The following is a 10,120-nucleotide window of genomic DNA, read 5'->3' as shown; positions in this document are numbered from 1 at the left end:
TGTGTAGATTACGAATTTGCAATCCCCAAAATTGGGTGGACCGTATCACAGGAACCGTTTGTCGGACCAAGCTAAAATTTGGAATATCACCTTTCTCAATCCTAATAAGCATATAAACCATTTCAGCAAAATCGAAGTGGGTGCATTTTAACTCATTGGGTGATAATTGACATGGAAAGATCCAAACCACACATTTTGAAAAAATGGAAAAAATATTGAGATAGCATAGGACAAGAATGGTTTTAACATATGTTAAGAGACATTAGTACAAACTATAATTCCAACAAGTTTCAGATTTTTAAGTGCTCATCTACCGGGTTCAATCGGCTCGAAAATATGATAATTGACATAGATTGACCCAATCTGTTTCACAGAGATCTTATAATATCTCTGTAACAGATGACTGTTTCGACACGTGACGTCACATCACTCGGCGTCAATCACTGGCTCAATAGCGCGTGCATTGTTTACGTAAGACGTTACTGATTCGGGCTTAATGGTGAATTTTACTTATTTTAATACCCATTTACACTAAATAGGAAATGATTTTTACCTACAAACAATTCAAACATCTTTATTTATTTTTCTAATAAATGAAAAAAATGTTTTAAAATTTAATATTTGGGACTCATTAAGTAACATCGATGTCATCCTTATCAGTGATTGTAGCGTCCTAGCGAAAATTCACTGCTGATCAGTGTGAGATTGACCCAAAACACAGATTTTGAACAAATCGAAAAAATATCTAGACGGCAGTGTTAATTACGAGACGTCTCTGCTTTAGTAAAGGAATATTCAATAAAAAAAAACCAATAGAAAGGGGGGGGGGGCACCTATCAACCCCCATCCACGTCTGATACCGTTATCAATACCACTGTCTTGTCTACGAATGACTATTCCCAAAAACAAGCAAACTACTTCCCATATTTCATAGGCGATTAGAGATTCTTCGGAAGTAAATGAAATGAAATGAAATGGGGTTTAACGTCCTACTGTTCTGCTCCTGTACTGGGCTAATGAAGACGGACATACGCCCGGGCAGCAGCACTATAGCCTACTCTTATATCGAATTCCAACTGCCAAGGGAGGGATCTTTTACGTGCATTTTTCCTCTCACCCGAAAGACTAGACAGCTGTCCTTGTCAGGCCCTCTGTTCTGCACCACTGACAAGGTTCTTCGGAAGTAAACGGTTAATTAATCTGTTGCTCAAGTCAGAAATGACTAAATTTACTTGCTCAAGTCAGTGCTTAACTCAAAACTATTTAGATAACAATCGCTTAAGTAATTGTTATCTGCCTTTGCTACTTCGGCAGTAAACCGCCTCTGTTGAGATAAATAAGACTTATATCCTGGATGCTTTGAGCACAAAAACTATATCCCTGGTGTCATCCAGCACATATAGGAAATAAGCTTTAAGTGGCATTTAGCGATTGGAAACACTTTAACAGAACACAGTTTTTATGGGATACAATCACTAGTTTTATTCTATAGGAAAGTTTTTTTTTCGGTTATCTCAAAACCCTCCAAAATGAGTTGAGCACTTGTGTTATGACCGTGGCGATTAAAGTCGTACGAATTATATTTTACCTGGCGATTAATTTAACACTGTTTTTAGTTTTTAATTACACCAATTTTTAACAGTGTATGGATGCACCATTTCACTATGGGGACACTAGTACGGTGGCACCAGTTCGCTATGGAGGCACGCGTTCACTATGAAAGTCAAAACTCTCATTATTAAGTTAAATAATGTTCTGTATCTCTTTCATTTAATCGTTTGAAGTAAAATGCCACATTTAAAGTCGTACGAATAATATTTTACCTAGCCATATCACCTTAATCTATGGATCAATATAATATTAGCACGTCTGGTGATTAAATTCATTGTATTAAAACTGTTCAAGTACATTATCATAATTAACTTAATCACATGACAGACTTCAAACAATCTAAATGTTTTACGTTTATTCTCGTATTATTTTCATTGCACCGTGAATGATATCAAACAAATCTGATAACAATACAAACACGATCATATAATGCTACTTTCCCTTTCATATTTTCAAATGATAGCCTCGATCACACAAACTATATGATAGACACCGTTAAACTATATGATCGCGGATTAAGTTTAGACTGGGTAATTGAGCCTTACCGGCTAATCTATAATTTATGTAATTCATTAGTGTGTTTATAAGAGTATTCAGTGGGACATGGGGTTTACACCACTTTACAAATTATTGAGAAGGGATGCGGACGTGAATAACTCGAGATGAAAGTTGGTGGTATTTTCTTACTTGCAATGTGCTTTTTGTGGACACACATCCAGCGTAAGTCTTTTGATTTAAGGTGGCCATGGCTAGAAATGAAATGATGAGGGGCATATGCCATGCAGGATGCTATCATAGAAATTCTGCAAGGACCTCAACTTTTCCGCCATATTTTGTTTTGAATTTAAAATGCCAAATGTGTACAAGGGACCTCAGTTTTTCACCCTATCCGAATAACGAGACGTTTTTCCTTGCCAAGACCCCCGCCCTGCACCACTGACACGGGGACATCTAGCCGGTATCGGGATTGAACACCGGACATCTTGGATAATAAGCCAGTTCTAATCCTGGTTACCTAGGTAGAGTTAGCTCTTATCACATGAATATTTAAATGTTTTTCAGCCACACCACGAATCACACATGTACACATTATGGGAGATTAGATAAAGAGCTCACAGTTCTCACTATAATAGTTAAAAACTAGATAATGTAAAGGTAATTTGCTGAACCGAGATTTTAGCGATTGAATATTTTCGGCCTAGTCTCGATCATCATTACTAAAGTCGGTACGATAAAAACATAGTCTCGATTATCCACTTTATGATTAAATTATGAATTGAAATCGAACAGCAAATCGGAACCTAATCAAAAAAACATCGCAGGCTAGCGATGCCATTGAGAGTTGGTTATGGTCTGGATAAGTTAATTAATATCTAATTAATAATATTAGATAACATTTGAGGCCTAAAGAAAGACCTGCAATAGGCAGATTTAGCTCTTGCATAATGTATGTTTAAAGAATGTACGAACATTAGATTTAATAAACATATAATATACAGAAGTTGTGTGGAGGTGTATTTTGCGCTGAATTTGTTAATTAAAATATGTGACTTTGTTTGGTAAAAAGGTGAACAGCTTTAGTTAATTCTATATTTGATTCCAAGGTAAGTTTTCATCTCACTGTAAAATAACTTCTACAGTAATATTTTGATTATGTATAATTTTGCTAATAATTTCGAATAAATGAGGTGTAATTTGATTATAATATAGACAGATAAAAACAAATAGTAAAATGAATCTTCTTCTTCAGTCGAGCAATTAAAACAAACAGCAGATCGGACAAAAATTGTTGTGTGCGGTGGCTTTTTAGGTTACTGCTATTGTTTCTTATTTGACAGTGTTATGATAGGGTTTGATCTTTTTAAAACGATATAACTTAGAAATATTAGCTTTAAATTGATAAAAGATAGGTTCCCGCGTACAAACTGGGTGATTTAACATATTCAAACTAATTAATTTGTCATAACTTTGTTTCAAATCCTTCTCAAACATTGTAATTGCGAAGGAATGTCCTGCTATAAAAATTCGATCAAACCAGGTCATGTTTACGTCACGTGACTTACCTCTCTTGGAAGTCAGAGGAGAATTCATTGCATACATAAGACGATGTTGTCTTTAATCGCTTACTATTTATTACAAATATCGAATCCTAATTAAATTCTCGGATTATCCACTACCCGCGTCTTTTTCCGTCATTTTTATCTCAGAAAGTGTTGTACATCTAACTCTTCATAAAGTTTATCAACTTGTACATCAAGCGCTCAATGTTCGCGTGTGACCTTTGACATCAAGCGTGCAGAAATTCCTAATCGTCGAGCTGTTGATTAGGGGAACCCTTACATTTTTGTCCTGTATACGCTCCATGAGTGTTTTTCGCGGAATCCAGTATTTTTCTAGTAAGATTGGATATCTCTACTTTCCATATATACCAAAATTACAATACTTTTATTGGAAATAACCACCCGATAAATACTTTTCTGGGAACCCATCTTTAAATCTATACGAGTTTTTGACGTTAGTAGGCAGGTTGTTCCATAGTCATAAAGTACTCGGTGCGCGATCCTGGTGTTTGCCTATAAAGGTCTTCGGGGTTTTCCGGCCTGGTTGCCCCTTGTCAGTGGTGCAGGACATAGGGCCTGACAAGGGACAGCGTTTAGTCGTTCGGGTGGAACGGAAAACGGAGGTCCCGTGTACACATTGGCGTTCACGGAAAAGAACCTTTGGCAGTTGGAATTCGATATAAGAGTAGGCTGTAACACCGCTGCCCGGACAACATTTCCTTAATAGCACACTGTATATGGCGGATGACCTCTCTGCATTTGCCTAGTCGAAGCAGAAAGGACGCTAATCCCATTTCAATTCATTCATTTCTTTTTCATCTTTATAGATACTGAAAATACCCAACTTATGACGTCGGGGGATAATAAAGTTGGTTACATTAAGGACGTGCGACGACAAATTGGTGTAGTATTTGCTGTAAAATCCAAATACAACCCACAAATATGGCTGTTTAAAGAAATGACAAATGTGGGATCATTTAGAATTGGTGTGCAAGAATTATTCGTACAGATAGAGATTGGATGTACATATGACAATTACGACTACAATGACGTAAACATTACAGACTTCGATGAGTTTAAATGGCATTGGATATCATGGGAAGCGGATAACTTTGCTATAGGTACGGGTCAAGTGGTGGGTTTAAATGTTGTTGGAAAAGCTCTAAGTTATGTTCCTGCAGTTTCATATCTTGGATTCGGTAATCTGGACGGTGGAGTAGTGCATTGGAAGTTCGATCAGACTGATGAACGCATTAAAAGTAAGTAGAACGACCCATAACCTATTTACAAGAGCACAAAAGAAAGGGTAATTTGGAATTAATATCATGGTCCAAATTGATTTTTTTTTTCGGGGGGGGGGGGGGTGGGGTGGATGGACGAATGGTAAGCACGTGCGTGCTGTATCATAAGGCCTGTCATTGAGTCTACTAGTGTGGTTTTGAATCCCCAGTTGTATTCAACAAGGAGTAGGGGCGCCTGCTCAACCTCGTGGGTTTTCCCCGGGTCCTCCGGTTTCCTCCCACTGATAAAGACACCTACGCGCAAGCGAATTATTGAAATAAAATTAAACCATATGTTAGTCCCGGAATGACTTAGTTTGTGTCGAGTGGACGTTAAACCCCATCTCTCTCTCTCTCCAAATTGATTTGATATATTTCCTAATGTTATTATACCTAACCTCTTACATTGTTAGGATTCTCCAATATCTGTAAGGGATAGGTTGACCTTTTGATCTTGGTTAACCTGTGACTTTGGTTGACCTTATGACCTGGCGGTTGGAATTCGAATTAGAACAAGCCGTAGCGCCACTTTTCGGCAAAATTGCCCTCATAGCACCCTGCACGACGTATGCCCGTCATCATTATCTTAGTTAGTGCAGAAAAGTAAGACATTAAATCTCATGTCGTTTCGTTTTATTTTTGCACCGGTTGCTTTAAATTTAATATTTTCTTATGTTTGATTCAATTTTAGCCACACGGTTTGATTTAATGGAGAATACCCGGACTACACCTGTTAACACGACTCTTACAGCCTTGTCCAAAAGCCAGTGTTCTCTGGAATGCAACCAGAAGAATGGTTGCTATGGTTTCAACTACATGCCAACTGGTAAATAGACTTTTAATGCACCCTGCACGTTTCAAGTCAGTAGCTTGAAGCGTATATATGGTATTAGTGTCAGTGGCTTGTGGCACGAAGTAACAGTATATTGTCGCATACATAATATATTATGTCAACGCTTGGGCGACATAATATATTGTGTTGACGCTCCAAGCGTGTTAGCATATTAGACCTGTAGACTCAGTAGAATGTACGCGTCATCAGAGCCATAGAAAGTGTCCCTGTAAATAAAAGAGGGCATCCTTATCAGAAAAAGGGCACCTGTGATGTCAGAATTTCAAAAAAGGGCACTTTTCTTTCGGATTAGGGTTAGGGTTAGGGTTAGGGTTAGGACACAGAAAAGAGAGAAAAAACAGAAAAGAAAAAAACAATCGAAACTTACCGATTCCATGATGGAAAATACCGCCAAAATATGTCTCCAAAGCATTCATTGGTTATCAAAGCGCCAATTAAATCTATCGTTGCAAGTTCATGCCTAGTCACCTCCATCCTAGTTCCAAGCGTTGACATAATATATTATATCGCCCAAGCGTTGACATAATATATTATGTATGCGACAATATACTGTTACTTCGTGCCACAGGCCACTGACACTAATACCATATATACGCTTCAAGCTACTGACTTGAAACGTATCGCCTGTTTAATCCATCCGTTTGTCTAACTTGTATGAACAATTTCTATTTACCACCCCGCTAATGGGGTCTCGACCAAATGTTCCGGCGCGGACTTCCCTTGTCAGTGGTAGAGCACGGAGGGGGGGGGGGGGCTGACAACGGACAACGACGTATAGTAATTCCGACCGAGGTCCCGGGTACACATTGGCATGCATTTAAAAGAAGCTTCGATATAAGAGTAGGCCTTAGCAAAAATGTTTGGGAAAAATTTACCCCAGAACACACTGTATGACGTATGCTCGTCTTCATAAGCTCAAAGAAAGGGAATGGCTACACCTCCTCCCCACCGGTGAAACCTAAATCTACAATAGGCTTATCCCTTCCTGTCCGCCTGTTTGTCCGCGTGTCTGTCTTTCCAGATTTTTTTACGATTTCTTTTTATTTTGTTTATATAAATGTGAGATATACATGATTGATATTTAATGCATTGCTGTTAGAGAACAAAAGAAAAACGCAAAAATTTTAAGGATTTTAATTTTTGAATATTTTTATATATTTTTTAGCTTCAATTGATAATTGTGAATTAATAACGCAAACAAGTGACGGTTCCGATTGTACTGTGCAGTGGAATCTGACAATGGAACATAATGTTGATACTAGCTATGGTTACTATCATATTTAACAGTGGTGGCACTATTTTGCAGTTACCACTTTGTCCAACAGATTAATGAACGGGTTTGCAGGTACGAAAAAGATAACAGAATGACTATAGGTGACGGTATAAAATCCGAAATCAATGTAAACATTCAATGGTCTAAACTTAATTTATTTACTTTTTTTTAGATAAATAAAGTAACTTGATTGTAAATATATATTATGGCATATCGCATATAGCGTTTTATAGTTAATCGATTTTAATGAATAAAAGTAATTGGCACGTGTTACTTTTGCAAAGTCCTCGTACTATTACAATACTGTGTCACTTCGTAATTATGGACATCTGCGTACTATTACAATATTGTGTCACTTCTTAATTGTGGACAGTTGCGTACTATTACAATACTGTGTCACTTCGTAAGTATGGCTAAAATTATAATACCGTGTCACCTCGTATGTAACGTGAACTATTACAGTACTGAGTCATTTCGATAGTATGGCGAACTATTAAATTACTGTGTCACTTAGTAATTATGACGTACTATTGCAATTTACATTACTGTATCACCTTACGTACTGCGTCACTTCGTAATTATGGCGCACTCTTACATTGCTGTGCCACTTCGTATGTATGGTGAACTATTACAATACTGTGTCACATCGTGATTCTGACGTACTATTACTTTATTATGTCACCTCGTAGTGTGGCGTACTGTGTCACCACGTATACTGTTACAATACTCACATCAGCGATCGAAAGAATGACCGTAAGCCAGAGGTGACCGACCAGCTAGAGCTCGGAGCGCGACACTCTAGACCACATACTAATTATTTATACATGGGACGTATGAGGTCGTCACACTTTCCATATGTGGTCGTCACAATTTCCTTTGGGGATCACGGTGGCTAAGTGGGTAAGACGCTGGCCCGCTAGCCTGGAGGTCGGGTGTTCGATCCCTGCATTGGCTTAGAAAGATCATCGGGGTTTTCCGGCGTGTTCCCTTTGTCGGTGATGTAGGATAGAGGGCCTGACAAGGACAGCTGTCTAGTTGTTCGGATGGGGCGAAAAACCAGTGTCCCGTATACACAATGGCGTGTACATAAAAGATCCCTTGGCAGTTGGAATTCGATATAAGAGAGACCGCAGCGTCGCTGTCTGGGCAAAATTTCTCCCATCCATAACACACTGCATGGCGTATGCCCGTCTTCATAAGTCGAGTTGAAGCTGAACACTACGGCGTAAAACCCCATTTCATTTCATTTCATTTCACGTTTGTGTCAAAAAGACATAACCTTGTTTTAAGCTTTACAAAACCAAAAAAAAACCAAAAAAACCCCCCAATAAAGTGTTGAAAATTGGGTGAAAATCAACACAGTGTTGATGTTTGGGTGAAAATCAACACATGATGAATGTGAAGAAACTACCAGTTCGGAAAAGGTTCCAATATCCGAGTACAGTAACATGTATTGTGTAACTTAACATATTCAGATGTGGAACTCTGCCGGGTACATCCTGTTGTGTGGCGTCCTAGGGTTGGATCAAATATTGGGAGCACCATTTAAAGTCAAATCGAAATGACCAGGCTCATCTCATAGAGTACAGACTAGGCAATGCTAGACAAAGTTGCCTCCAACTAAGACCCCCCCCCCCCGCCCCATCCTTCTCCCGACCAAATAAATGCTAAATGGGCTAAACACGGGAGGTACCGCATCGAGTTCAAATGAACAATTAAAATGCGATGGTCTAAACCCACATGCTTTTAAAAAAATTGTTTTACAATATCGATTATATCAACAAAACTTGTTGACAATACATACATTATTCAAATAAAACCATTTTATAATATTATAGAATTTTGTTGTTTTATATTATCAACAAAGTAGTTTACAACATTACATATTCATTATTTAAATAAATCCATCAGTTTTTATTATTTTCTTTAAAAGTGAAATTCTAATATTCACCAGACAATTAATGTTAATGGATACAATATTCATGGTTGACTAATTCCATTTCTGTTCCGTTTACAGTGCATTTAACATAATTATTTAATAACAGGTTTTGCTCTCAGGTTCACGTGCGGTTTATTCGTGGAATAAACAGCATTCCTGAGGGTGTTTCTCCATAGCCCATCTCTAGTCATGTGTGGCTTATTCGTGGATCGAGCAGAACAGTTGGACGTTAAACCCCATTTCATTCCGTTGCATTTATTTGTGAATCAAACAGTATCCCTGTGGGTGATGCTCCATAGCTCATCTGTAGTCTATGCGAGACCTATTCGGGGATCAAATATCACGGATAGGGGTGACATCGGGGCGTGTTAATTAACTTTATATCTTTTCAAACTAGATGCTAAAACAATTAAAGTTGTTGGAATGGAATATATTTGGATATAAATCTATTTAGTGTAGATTTGCGCATGTAAAAAGTTTATTTTAGGGGGAATATTGGGTATGTGTTTTCTAGGTTGTCGGTGACAAAAGCGTGATTTATGAAATAAAAGGTATATATAAGGGGACATCGGGTATCTTCTACTCATAGTCTGCCGGATAAAAAGTCCCATCAAAGCAAACTTGGTCTCAAATAAAAGGTGGGGTTCGTGGGTAGCCTACTCCAGAAAAAAATGACATATCATGATCGCTTGGGGAAAATTTTGGGGCGGGGACAAAGGTCAATCAGAAAAAAACCAGTCAATATCTCAAAAACTATCAATGTTAGACCTTATATATGTATTAACCTATTATAAGTGAGGGGGCGCACTGACGCGCTTTGCGTCATGGTTTTGAGTTTTTGCGCCCCCTCGAAAATGGCAAAAATCATGCGGTTTCAATGCGGTTTTCAACATTATAATCATAATCATAATTATAATCATAATGCTTAACCAGAATCAAACATAACCGTAGGTCGGACATGCTACAGATCGAATCTAGCATGTCCCACACAGCCCAATTTTACCCAGTGGCACTTAGAAGGACTACCACCCCACCCCTCCGCCGCACTCACAAATAAATATTGTTTATTAGGTGCCCGGATGGGATCTTAATCCTCATGCAAAA

The 10,120-nt window shown here is 38.1% G+C and overlaps 1 long non-coding RNA gene across 1 annotated transcript; it reads left to right on the top strand.

Annotated features, from left to right (window-relative positions):
- Positions 1-2,242: 2,242 nt before the first annotated feature.
- Positions 2,243-7,350, top strand: LOC126829309 (uncharacterized). The gene is made up of 4 exons (XR_007683350.2): positions 2,243-2,331; positions 4,499-4,930; positions 5,643-5,777; positions 6,970-7,350. It is a non-coding gene; the product is annotated as an uncharacterized LOC126829309 (long non-coding RNA).
- Positions 7,351-10,120: the final 2,770 nt, after the last annotated feature.

This window comes from Patella vulgata, chromosome 8 (assembly GCF_932274485.2).
Source record: "Patella vulgata chromosome 8, xgPatVulg1.2, whole genome shotgun sequence".
Classification (NCBI taxonomy): domain Eukaryota; kingdom Metazoa; phylum Mollusca; class Gastropoda; family Patellidae; genus Patella; species Patella vulgata.
Note: the sequence above shows the minus strand (reverse complement) of the source record. Positions and strands in the feature narration are given on the sequence as shown.